This window comes from Equus przewalskii, chromosome 22 (assembly GCF_037783145.1).
Source record: "Equus przewalskii isolate Varuska chromosome 22, EquPr2, whole genome shotgun sequence".
Classification (NCBI taxonomy): Eukaryota; Metazoa; Chordata; class Mammalia; order Perissodactyla; family Equidae; genus Equus; species Equus przewalskii.
Window position 1 is genome coordinate 21,780,074 of NC_091852.1, and position 17,030 is coordinate 21,797,103.

Below are 17,030 nucleotides of genomic sequence, written 5' to 3' on the forward strand. Positions count from 1 at the left end.
TTCTCTGCAGGTGAAACCACCTAATATAAAATGATATTGCAGGGTGGCGGTGTGTGAGACAGAAACATTTATTAAGATCCTGCTATGTGCCTGGTAGTTTTGTACGCATTATTGCTGAGATTCTCAAAGTCACCTGTAAAGTGAGTTTATTTTCCTGGTTTTACAGGTGAGAATTTCTGGACCAAATTCTAGAACTTTATTTCTACTCCATAGGGTTTTACAAACTGAGTTTCAAATCGCGTCAGTTGGTTACAACTAGTATTTTTGTCTTAATAAAATAGAGAACTAAATAAAATGGAAAATATCAGGGCATTCCCTATGTATTCAGGGTATTTTATCACAGAACTTTAATGTGTATGTACTGTGACACATGAAAATACATTTCTTACTGTGGGGTATGAGCAAAAGAGTTCAAAAGTTAGTACACCACACCCTGCTGTATTCCACCTACCTTTCCCTTGTGCCCACTCCCACCTATAAGCCACAGGGCCCTTAACCTGGGCCATAAAAACAAGCATGATCCCTTCTACTCATTTGGACAGTATTGAGACAGACCTAAGGGAACCAGGAAGTTAGTTAAATGCAATATATATTGTAAGATGAAAGAGACTTGTCCTTTTCCTTTTGAGTTTTTCCCTGAAACTTATATGAAGTTGAGAGCCTCTTAGTTTTCTGTGATTTCCCCCATTATTAATGATGCATAGAGTAGGGAAAGTAGGCAAGCAAAGGGAAGTGAGTAGCCTGGAAAATGTTACCAGGGCCATTACCCTTTTGCAGGCTGCATGAAGTTTTGATTGTTGAAAATTATTTGCAAGATTGAACTATATTATACCTTCAGGGAAAGTATAGAGAAAAGAGACATGGATAAAGGAAAAATAAAGTCATCCAGGAGATATGAAAAGTGAAGTCTAGGACCTTATCCTTCCCATCACTTATGACCAAGTTCCCTGACTACTTTTCACTACAAAGCAAACCATTGAGCATTTAATATTCAAACTCCAGGAAAATCAAGTCAATTGGGCAACCATCTCTGTTATAAATAACAGCTTCATTCCCTCACACACCACGTGTGACTAGAGCATCGCTGTCTTGGACTGTTGAGAGATATACAACTCAATTGGTTAAGAAAGCTCATTGAGCACCTACTATTCAATGCAAGGCACAGTGCTAGACGCCGCAAGGTACATGGGGGCTGCATGGAACAAGGTGGACGAGAATTCTGTTAAACAACGTAGTGAACATAAGGGAAGGCGATTAAGTGCAAGACGAGAGTTTTTAAAAAATCTGCCAAAATAAATACCATGTGGGTAGATTAATCTAAGGAGACCAATAATTGCCAAAGTGTATTTAATTTGTCTAAATAAGTTTTTTATTTTTGAATGATTTTAGAATCACGAAAAAGTTGCAAAATAGTACGGAAAGTTCCCATATACTCTTCTCCCAGTAGTTTCTAATGTTAACATCTTATTTGTAAAAACTAAGAAATTAACATTAGTATTGGCGATTAACTAAATTACATGCATTATTTGGATTTCACCAGTTTTTTCATTATTGTCCTTATTCTGTTCCAGGATCCAATCCAGCATACTGCATTAACTTTAGGATGTGATTCATTTTGATATTGTTCCTGAAGTTTGACTATTTTGTAATGGGCAGAGGGAATGATGTAACAGATGCCACCTGCTAGGATATTTTACTGGATCACAGAAATCTTGATCTAAATGGAACTCATGTATCATTGTACCAGTCAGCTAAAGAAGCTGATTTTGAACCTAGATGATAAAAAACCATGAAGACTTCACTTTTCACCTTCAACTTGGTCATGAGAATAGTTTTTAGACTTTTCCACAATTATTTATAGAGAATTACTTAAAAAAATAAATAATGGAAATGAGCCCTACAGCTAATCTAGTTCAACCCTCTTATTTACAAATATAAGAACTGAGACCCAAAGTAATTTCAGTGACTTACCCAAGGCCCCTCGATAAGTTAGCCAATCTGGAATCTACTTTTGGCTCTTTTCCTCTCTTTGGAGAGGCACACAAATCATTCCTCAAGTCCTATACAAAATAAAATGCAATTCTTTAGGGGAGAAGAGAAAGATGGAGAGAAGAGTTAGGGAGATAATTAAAGCATTGAGGTATCCTCTTTCCTCTCTCTTCCCAAACTTAATACTCTTTTTATCAAATGTGCTTTCCATTGTGAAGAAGCTTTGCCATCTCCACCTGTGTGGCCTTTGGAGCATACTATCGTCTTGGATGGATAATTACCTGTTATCAACTTTCTACCACAACATTTCAAAGAAGTTGGACTTCTCATGTCTCTGGAATTTCTCCACAACTATTTTGTATCTCACTTTGTTTGGGGGTTGGTTGCTCTTTCTTTTCCTTCTTTTCTATGCTCTTTCTTCTCAAGTTTTGCTTTACCTATGTCAAGTTTTAGTTAATATTTCCTCCCATTCCTAAGAAAACTAAACTACGGCCAGGTACTTAAGAAAGAATGTGAAAATCATAAAATGCTTCCTCTTAATCCACTTGGATTAATTTTTCCATAAGAATGTTTGAGTCTATTGGGCTTGTTTTTATAGCAGTTGCTGAGAAAGGGTATCTGTCAGGCATACCATATATTTATTGTAGGTGCTGTTATTAACACACTCACATCAACATATCGCTTTTCAGTTTTAAAGTGGTAGGTATCAAATGAATAACCAGAAAGAAAACTTGTCAGTTGTGTCTGGAAAGCCATTGTTCAACACACACTAAATAAAACAAAGTGTCTTAGTTTCAAAGAGATGAGGGCTCAGTTTTTTTAAATCCATCACCTAGCCTTACTTCACACAGAAACAAAATAAATAAGCTATTCCTTCTTGCAGTGTGTAGAGCTCTTTAATAAACAATGGCTTGATGTCCAACTAGAAATGCCAGGAATCATAATCCATTTTTGGGTACACTAAAAGTTATGTCTAGATGCACAGATGGAAAGAACATTTACTGTGGAGTCAGACCGAACTGGATTTAAATACAGGCTCTTCAACTTATTATCTGTATGACCTTTGGTAAGTTATCTGTTCCTTTTGGAGATTCAGTTTCCTCATCTGCAAACAATTCTCATGACCAAGATGAAGGTGAGAACTGATAATATTGAATTTTAACCTTCGTAGCATTTTACTGCACTCCATAAGCCAGAATGCTTTCAAAATCATGTCTCCCTAAGTTATCAAATGAATAAAAGTCCTACATTGCATATTAAATTCTAGACACAACTCAAGATTCTTCTCAATCTAGTTAATTCTTCTATGTCATATATATCCAACAAGGTTGTAAACATCTTAAGGTCCTGAGGCATAATATATTCTTCTTGTGTTTGAGTTTTCCCTACAGCGTCTATTGTTGTACTCCGTACATAGAGAGGGATTAATGCAACAAAGAAATAACCTGAATTGAATTTGTGGAACAGTCTTATAGTGACTAAAGGGAACTTTCAATGAAGAAATTCTCTATGGGATATATAAGATGGAGTTAACTGTCTGCCGTAGGCTGAGTAATAGCCCCAAAGATGTCCATGTCTTAATCCTCAGAACCTGTGAATACCTTGCTTTAAATGGCAGAAGGGATTTTGCAGAAATGATGCAGTTATATAATCTTGAATTATCTGGGTGGGTCCAATCTAATCCCAGGAATCCATGTGGGACTTCTAACCTACAGAACTTTAAGATGATAAATCTGTGTTTTAAGCCATAAAGTATATGGGCTTTTGATATAGCAGCAATAGAAAAATAGTACACTATTTCCCTAGAAAGCTCTTCCATTTAAGAATTGGATAAAAAAATAGAAGAAAAGAGACAAAAGGAACAAGAAATGCTCATGATTTTTTTTTTTCTTGGAAATTCAGTGAGGAGCTCAGTGTCCTAAAATGAGAAGAAAAATTAATCAGAGATCTGCCAAAAGCAGAACCCAAGAGAAGGTCAGTATCCTAGTCAGGAGGTCGAACTAATGGTCCATACAGGATAAGCCCCCATTCCATATGAACTTTGAAGGCTGAAAGCTCTTGCTGAGCTGAGACCTAGGGAAAGAGGTGGGGATAGTTGTCAAGAGTCTAGAACACATGGTTTGGCTGAAACCTAGTATTATTAATTATAACTCTGTGAATTTGGGCAACTCTCTAAATTGCTCTAAGCTTCAGTTTCTCACCTGTCAAACGATGATATTAAACATACTTTATTAGTGGGGATGTCATGAAACTAATGTCTATGAATCCTCAGCACAATTCTGTGCACACAGTAAGCATTAGATAACCACAAGCCAATTTTAGTTATTATTTTTATTGGAAAAGACTTGAGATTTCTGAACTCCAGCAATTAAAACAGGGTGGCCACAGGGGATTAATTTATTTGGTTAATCAAAAGATTTCACTATGTATCAGATACCATATCAGGCACTGGAGATAGAGCAATGAATAAAAGAGACACAGTCCTGCCCTCGCTGAGCTTACAGTCTCCCAAACAAGAGTAATTTTAAAAAATGATGGGTCTATTTAATATTTTTAGTCAGTAATACAGTAACCGTGTGATAATATAAACATTTACAAGTGCATGTAGTCTATATCATACATAGTATTCACAATGTACAATCATTATAATGATTATCATACATACATATTTATTGAGGATTCCTATTATATTATTAAGAGAATGACAACAGAATGTCATTGGATAATGTCAGATGGACAACAGGGGAATTACGATTGGTGGACTATTTGGGGAGGTGCTCTGTTTTGTCACTGCCATTTCTGTAGGCCCAAGTTCATTACTAGAAATAAATTGGTGTCAAAATCTCAGCAGTTGTTAAAGGTACAATTACACAACAACAAAAAATCAGTTCACCAAAGGGGCAAATCAGTGAAATGGCTTATATGGAGAGAGAAGACGATTTAAACTTCTCCAAATAGTTTACAAAGAATAACTCATTTTTGAGTTCTGCTATAGCATGAAGATAGGATTATCAGGACCAAACAAGAGAAAGTCAGGAAGCAAGAAATTCTCCACCTGTACTGTTTAGGGCCAGTACCAGCCCATACAAGGGCAAGGAATAGAAGGACAGTTCCTTGAGAGCTGGTGAGTTGTCATGAAGGTGGGGTTATGACAAGCATTGTCCAAAGATACCCTCGAGTAGTTATAGCAAACTTTGCTGTTTATGTGCTCCTTAATCTTTGCCTATCAATTGATTATAAAATGATATCTCATTGTGGTCCTCCTTTGTATTTCTTTGATTACCAATGAAGTTGAAAGTGTTTTCACGAGTTCATTGGCCCTATGAGTTTGCTCTTTTTTGAAATATCTCTTCACGTCTTTAGCACATTTTTCTATTGGGTTGTTTGGGTTCTCCTTTTTTATTTGTAGGGAGGTCTTTATATAATTTTGATATTTAATTGGTATATTGGGTTGAATAGTGGCTTCCAAAAGGTATACCCAATCAGAATCTGTGAAAGTAACTTTATATGAAAAAAAGATCTTTGTAGATGCAATTAAATTAAAGATCTTGAGATAAGATTATATTGGATTGGATAGGTCAGTCCTAAATCGATGACAAGTTCTTAAAAGAAACAGAAGACAGAGAGACACATAGAAGAGGGGCATGTGAAGACAGGGACAGAGATTGGAGTGATGTATCTACAAATGACTGATTGCAAAGTGTTGCTGGCAACCACCAGAAGCTAGGAGAGAGGTGTGGAAGGGATCCTCCCTCAAAGCCTGCAAAAAGACCCAACCCTGCCAACATCTTGATTTTGGACTTCTGACTTCCAGGACTGTCAGAGAATAAATTTCTCCTTAAGCCCCAAATTTATGATCAATTGTTATAACAGCCCTAGGAAACTAAGACAATTGAAGAATCATTATGTTGATTATTAGTTGTGCACAATTCAAATACTTCCTCCTAGAAAAAACTATCATTTCTCTTAAAATGGCTTGTTGGATGCTGGTTAGGAATTACTCACAGCATCTAGAAGAGTTTTTAAATTACAAATTTAATTTTCTTAGTAGTTATAGGGCTATTCAAATTTTATATTTCTTACTGGCAAGTTGTGGTAGTTAGTTGTTTTTTGAGGAAGTGGTCCATTTTGTCTACATTGTCAAATTTATGTGTAGAGTTCATAGAGTTGTACGTGTATGTGTGTGTTGCAGAGTTGTTCGTGGTATTCCCTTACTGTCCTTTTGATGTCTTCAGAGACATCCGCTGTTTCATTCCAGATATTAGTAATTTGTGTCTTTTTTCATTGGTTAGTCTTGCTACAAGTTTGTGAACTTTGTTGACTTTTTCAAAGAACCAATTCTTTGTCCCATTGATTTTCTCTATTGTTTTCCTATTTCAATTTCATTGATTTCTGCTCTTATCTTTGCTATTTCTTTCCTTTAGCTTGCTTTGGATTTATTTTGGTCTATCTTGGTATGTGTTCCGTGAGCACTTGGACAGAAGGTGCATTCCAGCGTTATTATATGGAGTGTTCTTTAAATGTGAAATCGATCTTTTGGTTGATGGTGGTATTGAATTTTACATTCTTGCTGATTTTATGTCTAGTTGCACAATAAATTTTTGAGAGAGGGGTGTTGATATCTCCAACAATAATTGTAGATTTGTCTATTTCTTTGTTAAGTTCTATCATGTTTTGCTTCATGTGTTTTTCAGCAATGTTGTTTTGTTATACCCATTTAGAATTGTTATGTGTACTTGGTAGAGTAACTCTTTTATCAATATATAATCTCCTTCTCTGTCTCTGTAATTTTCTTTGCTTTAATATTAATATAGCCTCTTTTGCTTTCCTTTGATTACTATTTGCATAATACATCTTTCTCCATTCTTTTAATTTCAACCTGAATTATCTCAACTTGAATGATAAAAGACAATCAATAGATGCCAACACCGAGATGACAGAAAATTTAGAATTACCTGACAAAGCCTTCAAAGCAGCCATGATAAAAATTCTTCAGTCAGCAGTTAAAAACATGCCTGAAATAAATGAATAAATAGAAAGTCTCAGCAAAAAGTAGAAGATATAAAGAAGAAACAAATAGAAATTTTAGAACTGAAAATTACAATAACAGAAATAAAAAGGTCAGCTGATGACTCAGTAGCAGACTGGAAGGGATAGATGAAAGAATCAATGAACTGGAAGGTAGAACAATAGAAATTATCAGAGAGAAAATAAACAAAAAATGCACAGAGACTAGGGGACCTGTGGGACTCTACCAAAAGGTCTAAGATTTGTGTTATTGGCATCCTGGAAAGAGAAGAGGAAGAGGATAAGGTTGGAAAGTATTTAAAGAAATAATGGCTAAACCTTTCCAAATTTGGCAAGAGACACAACCCTACAGACTCAAGAAGTGAACTTCTAACAGAATCCAAAGAAATTCATATCAAGACACATTATAATTAAACTTCTGAAAACTAAAGATAGAAAAAAAATATAAAGGCAGCCAGAGAAAAACAACATGTTATCTACAGGAAAAAAGGAATTAATATGACAATGGATTTCTCATAAAATACATGGAGGCCAGAAGAAAGTGGCACAATATTTTTCAGATATTAAAAGAAAAGTAATGTTAACCGGGATCCTATGTATGTATATGTATACATCCTTCAAGAATAAAGGAAAAATCCAGACATTCTCAGATGAGGGAAAACAAAGATAATTTGTCCTCTGCAGACCTACCTTAAAAAAATGGCTAAAGGAAGCAGCTGAAGCTTTGTTAAAAACATTTAAACACAAATCTATTAGTCACTGTCACCTGGGGCAAGAGATAACAGTTTGAGTAAATAATAGACTGACCCATAATCTTGGGGAGAAAGGCTAGAGAATGAGATGCTTTGAGGAATAAAGGCTTTGAAAAGTTCCCACATGTTCCTAGAAGGGATCCTAGAAGACCACACAAAAAATAGCTAAGTTGAACTTCATCAAAATTAAAAACGTTGGTGCATGAAATGACATTATCAAGAAAGTGAAAAGATACCCTACAAAAGGAGAGAAACTATTCCCAAATCACATATCTGACAAGGGTCTAGAACCCAGAATATAAAAAGAACACTTAAAACTCAATAATAAAATGACAAATAATCCAATCTAAAAATAAGTGAAGGATTTGTATAGACATTTTTCCAAAGAAGATATACAAACGGCCTATAAGCACGTGAAAAGATGCTCAACGTCAATGGCCATCAGGAAAATGAAAATCAAAACCTCTGTGAGATACCACTTCACACTCACTAGAATGGCTGTAATAAAAACGATAGGTATTAACAAGCATTAGAAAGGATGTGGACCAGTTGGAACTCTCACACATTGCTGTTGAAAATGTAAAATATTGCTGCTACTGTGGAAAACAATTTGGGAGTTCCTCAAAAATTTAAACATAAAGTTACCATATGGCCCAGCAATTCTATTCCTACTTGATATACCTAAGAGAATTGAAAATATATGTTAAGAAAAATCTTTTATATGAGTATTCATAGCAGTAGTATTCATAATAGCCAAAAACTAGGAACAAGCCAAATATCCATCAACTGATGAATAGAGAAATAAATACAGTATATCTATGCAAAGGAATAGTACTCAGCCATAAAAATAATGATGTACTGATACATGCCACAACAGAGGTAAACCTTCAAAACATCATACTAAGTAGGAGAAACCAGTCACTAAAGACCATAGATTGCATGCTTCCATTTGTATGAAATATCCAACAAAGGAAAATCCACATAGACAGAAAGTAGATTAGCGGTGGTCAGCAAGTAGGTGGCAGAGGGAAGGGGGTGACTGCTTAATGGGTTGGGATATTTTCTTTTGCATGATGAAAATGTTTTGGAATTAGATTATGGTGATGGTTGTACAACAGAGAGCGTGAACTAAAAGTCACTGCATTGTATACTTTAAAATGGTGAATTTTATGTGAGGTGAATTTTATGTTAATAAAAAAGAAAGAAAAAAACAAAGATTTGTCTAGAATTCACCATCCCAGGAACCAGAAAGGGAAAAGAGCATGCAAGAGTGATGGGAAATCTGTGGCCCCAGGCTGGAGCAGGCACATAGTGTCAATTCATACTCCATTAACTAGAACATGGTCATGTGGCCACATCTCACTAGGAGATAAGCTTGGATATATGGTTTACCTATCTGCCCAGGAAAAAGAGGAAATGGACTTTGCTGAGAAGACAGTGGTCTCTGCACAGTACAGAATAGAATCTTTGGGAATGGGATCAGAAATCTGCTAGTTAAATAAACTTCCCAGGTGATTCTCATGCCTACTGATGTTTGATTGGCACTATGCTAGACACTCAGGGCCCACAGTTCTGTCTCTGCCATTCTGTTTTCAGGTTTTCTTTAATAGGTAGGAAAGTAAGGCACAGAAAGAAGTCAGAAGTATAAAAGGAGTTTTGAGGGACAAAGAAGTTTAACTCTAATTGAAACATCAGAGATCACAAGTTTGAACATGCTGGGTTTCTACTCCAAATCAAGAATGTGAAAGGAAGAAGTCAACAGTCTCTCGTTGATTCACAAAAGGGCATAAGAGAAAGAATTGAAATTGTAATAGTTAAGGATTACTCCCAAAGTACACAATTGGATTTTAAATCCATATTTCTTCTTTTAATGATATGAAGAGATATTTTAATATGAACAAAACAACAATCATCATTTTTAATGAGTAGTGTTTTAGATCATAAGCATAATTGAATAGAAATGCATGACATTTTTCTTCATGTGCCATGTGTATAGCTGAAATCTACCTGATAAAATACAAATTCGTAAACCAGTCAATACGCCTTGTCTACTCTTAGGATTTCCTCAGTACTAAGACTCTCAGTGGAAATAAACTATTTTTATGTAGCTTAAATGGAAGATAATGAAAGTCATACTAACAAAGCAGAAATCTGATCAGGGCACCCCTTTACTAACAACAACAAAAATAACAATAACAAAAAACACAACAAAAAATTATGTGTAGGCATCTAGATGGCTAAAAATAAAGATATGTCTCAAAATACTCATGTGAGGAAAGTTAGAATTGAACTTCCTGGAGGAGATAGACTTGAGTTAGGATGAAGTCTAAAAAGAAAACAATTAATTAAAACCTGTAGAACAGCTGCATCAGTTAGCTTCCTCCAGCTCTCATTCTGCCTCCATGGATTACCACATGCAAGAGTTTTCCTCCCAGAAAAGAAAAACATGCAGAGAGAAGGAGAAGTGGAGATAGGGAGGAACATAAGAGGGAGAGAAAGAGGACAGAGACAGAGAGACATACAGACAAAGACAGAAAGGGAGACAGAAAGAGAGAGACAAAGAGAGAACCTATGGATCAAAAGAGATTTAGAGTGATGTCAGCAACATGGCAGCATGAGCTGTTCCCTTTGTCTCTCCCCTTTTTGAATTACAACTAAATGGACATTCACTGACCAATGGAGGAAGCCCACACAGCACAACAGGATGCCTGAGACACACACACAACTATACATCTGAGGGTGGATTGACTGGCCCTCCGGGGAGTGGTGAAGGTAGGTGAACACTCCATGCCCCCACCTCGTAGCCATGTGCATGCACACGAATGCTTTCCAGCTTGGTGCAAAACCTCAAATATGGGAACACACATGGGGTGACTGTAGAAACAGGCAGCAGCAGCCCTTAGCCCGCTCATGATTGCTTCCTTGGCAGTGGGGGGAGGCCACCATGCCCCTGTGGCCCAAAGGAGTCACCCTACCTCCATCCAGGAGGAAGCCCTGCCCACCAAGCACAGTACACACAAATGCCTGAATGCTCACCAGGCTGGTGCAAGCACCCATGTACCCCCACAGCTCCCAGCAGATGGAATGCAACCAGAAGCTCTGCCCCTGCTTCTCCCTAGCAGCAGCAGGTGGAATCTGCAATACTATGGCAAATGCTCTGACAAAAGATTAGTTCATCAAACATGAAGAGAAACTGCAGTAACAACTCAAACCAGAAGGAAAGTGACAATTTTCCAAAAAGCAATCCTGAAGGCACAGAAATTTACAACCTAAATGACAGAGAATTCAAAATAGCTGTCATAAAGAAACTCAACAATTTACAGGAGAACACAGAGACAGTTCAATGAGCTCAGGAATAAAATGAATCTCTTCACCAAAGAATTTGAAACTACAAAAAAAAAAAAAAAAAAAAAAAAGGGCAGAAATTTTGGATATGAAAAACACAATTAACGAAATAAAAAATCTAGAATCTTAAGAAATTGAGCTGATGTTATGGAGGAAAGAATTAATGATTTAGAGGATAACAATTTATAAATTCTATGGGTGGAGGAGGAGACAGAAATAAGATTTTTAAAAAATGAAAGAATTCGTTGAGAAACATCTGACTCAAATAGGAAAAGCAGCATAAGGACTATACGTATTCAAGAGAAAGAAGAGAGGGAGAAAGGAGCAGAGAGCTTGTTCAAAGAAACAATAGCTGAGAATGTCTTAAACCTGGGAAAGGATCCAGATTTACAAATATATGAAGCTCGTAGAATGCCTAATTACCTCAATGCTAAAAGACCTTCTCCAAAGCATTAATAGTAAAATGGCAAAAGTCAACAACAAAGAAAGATTAAGGGCAGCAAGGCAGAAGAAAATAACCTACAAAGGAAACCCTATCAGACTTTTAGTGTATTTCTTCGTAGAAACCCTAAAGGCTAGGAGAGAATGGAATGATATATTCAAAATACTGAAAGACAAAAACTTTCAGCCAAGAATACTCTATCCAGTGAAACTTTCCTTTAGATATGATGGAGAAATAAGAGCTTTCCCAGATAAACAAAAGCTGAGGGAGTTCATCACCATGAGATCTCCCCTATAAAAAATAATTAAAGATGCCCTCACACCAGAAAAAAAAAGATAAAGGTCTATAAAGCTTTGAGCAAGGAGATAGACAGACATAATCAGAAAACTGCGGTTTTCTGTCAGAATGTGGAGGCAAGTACTCGATTATAACTTAAAAGATAAAGGGAATGAAAGCATCAAAAGTAACTATAAACACTTCAACTTAGTCACAAACTACAACATTAAAAACAGAATAATTGTAGTACCAACAACTCAAAAGGGGAAGAGGAAAGGGATGAAACCTGCTTAGGTTAATGGAGATAAGAGGCTATGACAAAATGGACTATTTCACCTATAAGATCTTTTATACAAACCCCATGGTAACCACTAAATAAAAAATCAGAGCAGAGTCACAATTTACAAAAAGAGAGAAAACTGAGAAAACCTCAGAAAACCACCAAAATGAAATGGAAGTCAGAAACACAAATGAAGAGAAAAAATGGAAATATACAATAACCAGAATATAAGAGAGAAAATGGTAGTATTAAGACTTCACATACCAATAATCACCCTAAATGTAGATGGATTGAATTCTCTATCCACAGTTGGATTAAAAAACAACTGAATGGATTAAAAAACAAGAGCTCACAGTGTGTTGCCTCCAGGATACACATCTCAGCTCTAAAGAAAACAGAGTGAAGGGATGGAAGACAATACTCCAAGCTAATGGCAAACAAAAGAAAGTAGGTGTTGCCATACTTATAGCAGACAAAGCAGACTTCAAGTTAAAAAAAGACAATGAGAGACAAAGAGGAGCAGTATGTAATGATAAAAGGGACATTCCATCAGGAGATCACAACACTTATTAATATATATGCACCTAAAACAGGAGCACGAAAGTAAGTAAAGCAAACAGACCTAAAGGGAAGAATTAAGAGAAACACAATAATAGTAGGGGACCTCAACAGCCCACTTACATCAATGGACAGATCATCTAGACAAAAAGTCAACAAGGAAATAGTAGATTTAAATGAAACACTTGATCAGATGGGCTTAATAGATATATAGAGAGCATTCCATCCAAAGACAGTAGAATACACATTCTTCTCAAGTGCACATGGATCATTCTCAAAGACAGACCATACGATGGGGAATATGGAAAGTCTCAATAACTTTAAGAAGATTGAAATCGTCTCAACCATCTTTTCTGATGACATGCTGTGAAACTAGAAATCAACCACAATAAAAAAACTGGGAAAGTCAGAAATATCTGGAGACTAAACACCATGCTACTGAACAACCACTGGATCAATGAAGAAATCAAAGAGGAAATTAAAAAATACCTGGAGACAGGGGCTGGCCCCATGGCCAAGTGGTGAAGTTCACACGCTCCACTGCAGACGGCCCAGTGTTTTGTTGGTTCGAATCCTGGGTGTGGATATGGTGCCCTCATCGAGCCACGCTGAGGCGGTGTCCCACATGCCACAACGAGAAGGACCCACAACTAAGAATATACAACTATGTACCAGGGGGCTTTAGGGAGAAAAAGGAAAAAAAATACCTGGAGACAAACAAAAATGAAAATAAAACATGTCAATTCTTATGGAATGCAGAAAAGTACTCATAAGAGGGAAATTCACAGCAATAGAGGCCCACCTCAACAAACAAGAAAAATTTCAAGTAAGTACTCGTAAACTGTGCCTAACAGAGCGAGAAAAAGAAGAACAAACAAAGCCCAAAGTCAGCAGAAGGAGGGAAATAATAAAAATTAGAGCAGAAATAAATGAAAGAGAAACTAAAAAAAACATTAGAAAGGATTAATGAAACTAAGATCTGGTTCTTTGAGAAGATAAACAAAATTTACAAACCCTTAGCCAGACTTACCAAGAAAAAACAGAGAAATCTCAAATAAATAAAATTAGAAATGAAAGAGGAGAAATTACAACATATACTGCAGAAATACAAAGAATTATAAGAGAATACTCTGAAAAACTATACACACACAAATTGGATAACCTAGAAGAAATGGATAAATTCTTAGATCATACAACCTCCCAAAAATGAATCAATAAGAAATAGAGAATCTGAAGAGACCAATTACAAGTAAGAGATTGAAACAGTCTTCAAAAACCTCCCCAAAAATAAAAGTCCAGGATCAGATGGCTTCTCTGGAGAATTCTACCAAACATTCAAAGAAGATTTAATACCTATCCTTCTCAAACTATTCCAAAAAATTGAAGAAGATGGGACACTTCCTAACTCATTCAATGAGGCCAACATCACCCTGATCCCAAAGCCAGACAAAGACAACACAAAAGAAGGAAAATTGCAGGCCAATATTGCTGATGAACATAGATGCAAAAATCCTCAACAAAATATTGGCATATAGAATACAGCAATACATTAAAAGGATCATATACTATGATCAAGTGGGATTTATACCAGGGACACAGGAATGGTTCGACATCCACAAATCAATCAATGTGATACACTACATTGACAAAATGAGGAATAAAAACCACAAGATCATCTCAATAGATGCAGAGAAAGCATATGACAAGATTCAACATCTATTTATGACAAAAACTCTCAATAAAATGGGTATAGAAGGAAAGTACCTCAACATATTAATGGCCATATATGACAAACCCACAGCCAACATCATACTCAACAGTGAAAAACTGAAAGCCATCCTTCTGAGAATAGGCACAACACATGGGTGGCCACTCTCACCACTCTTATTCAACATAGTACTGAAAATTTTTCCCAGAGCAATTAGTCAAGAAAAAGAAATAAAATGTATCCAAATTGGCAAGGAAGAAGTGACACTCTCACTGTTTGCAGATGACATGATTCTATATATGGAAAACCCCAAAGAATCCACCAGAAAAGTATTAGAAATAATCAACAACAACAGAAAATTTGCAGAGTATAAAATCAATCTAAAAAAATCAGTTGCATTTCTATACACCAGAAACGAACCAGCAGCAAGATAAATCAAGAATACAATCACATTTAGAATCACAACAAAAAGAAAAAAGTATCTAGAAATAAACTTAACCAAAGAGGTGAAAGACCTATACAATGAAAACTATAAGACATTATTGAAAGAAATTGAAGAAGACATAAAAAAATGGAAAGATATACCATGCTCATGAATCAGAAGAATAAACATAGTTAAAATGTCCAAATTACCTAAAGCAATCTACAGATTCAATGCAATCCCAAATAGAATCCCAACGGCATTATTCACAGAAATAGAACAAAGAATCCTAAAATTTATATGGAACAATAATAGACTAAATAGCCAAAGCAATCCTGAGAAAAAAGAACAAAGCTGGAGGCATCACAATACCTGACTCCAAAACATGTTACAAAGCTGCAGCAGTCAAAACACCACAGTACGGGCACAAAAACAGACAAACACATCAATGGAACAGAATTGAAAGCCCAGAAATAAACCCACACATCTATTGACAGTTACTCTTCAACAAAGGAGCCAAGAAAATACAATGAATAAAGGAAAGTCTCTTCACTAAACGATGTTGGGAAAACTGGACAGCCACATGCAAAAGGACGAAAGTAAACTGTTATCTTGCAGCATACACAAAAATTAACACAAAATGGATTAAAGATTTGAATGTAAGACCTGAAACCATAAAACTCCTAGAAGAAAACATAGGCAGTACTCTACTTGACATTGGTCTTAGCAGCATCTTTTCAAGTACCATGTCTACTTGGGCAAGAAAAACAAAAGAGAAAGTTAACAAATGGCACTACATCAAACTAAAAAGCTTCTGCAAAGCAAAGGAAACCATGAACAAAACAAAAAGATAACTCACCAACTGGGAGAAAATATTTGCAAATCACTTATCTGCCAAGGAGTTGATCTCTAAAATATATATAGAACTCACGCAACTTAACCACAAAAACACAAACCACCCAAACAATGGGCAGAGGATATGAACAGACATTTTTCCAAAGAAGATATACAGATGGTCAGGAGACGCATGAAATGATGTTTAACACCACTAATTATTAGGGAAATGAAAATCAAAAGTACAATGAGATATCACCTTACACTGGTCGGAATGGCCATAATTATCAAGACAAAGAAAGTAAATGTTGGAGAAGATGTGGAGAAAAGAGAACCCTCATACACTGCTGGTGGGAATGAAAACTGGCACAGCCACTAGGAAAACAGTGCAGAGATTTCTCAAAAAATTAAAAATAGAAATACCGCATGATCCAGCTATCCCACTACTGGGTATTTATCCAAAGAACTTGAAATCAATGATCCAAAGAGATTTATGCTCCTCTGTTTGTTGAAACATTATTTACAATAGCCAAGACGTGGAAGCAACCCAAGTGCCCTTCTATGGATAAATGGATAAAGAAGATGTGGTGTACATATACAATGGAATGCTTCTCAGGCATAAAAAAGGATGAAACGGTGCCACTTGCAGCAACATGGATGGAACTTTAGGGTATGATTGTAAGTGAAACAGGCCAGACAGAGAAAGACAAACACCACATGATTTCACTCATATGTGGAAGATAATGAATACATGGATAAAGAGAACAGATTAGTGGTTACCAGAGGGGAAGGGGGTTTGGGGTGGACAAAAGGGGTAAGGCAGCACATCTGTAGGGTGATGAACAAAAATTAGACCACTAGGGATGAGCACAATGAAGTCTATTCAGAAACTGATAAATAATTATGCACACCCAAAATTATAGAATGTTATAAACCATTACTATCTCAATAAAATTACTGGGGGGAAAAAAGAGATTTAAAAGCTATACCAACTACTCACCACTAACATCATAGTTAATGGTGAAAGATTAGATGTGTTTTCTTCCTAAAATCCTGCACAAAACAAAGATGTCTACTCTCACCACTTCTATTCAGCCCTGTGCTGGAGGTTCTAGCAAGGGCAATTAAGCAAGAAAAAGAAATAAAAGGCATTCAGATTGAAAAGAAAGAAGTAAAACTATCTCTGTTTGTAGATGATGTGATTTGTAGGTAGAAAATTCTAAGGAATCCCTGCAAAAACTGTTATAACTAATAAATCAGTTCAGCAAAGTTGCAGAATATAAGATTGCTATACAAAAATCAATTGTTTCTATACATTAGCAAGAAACAGTCTGAAAATGAAATTATGAAAAAGACTCCATTTATAATATCAAAAAGTAAAGTAGAAACAAACAACA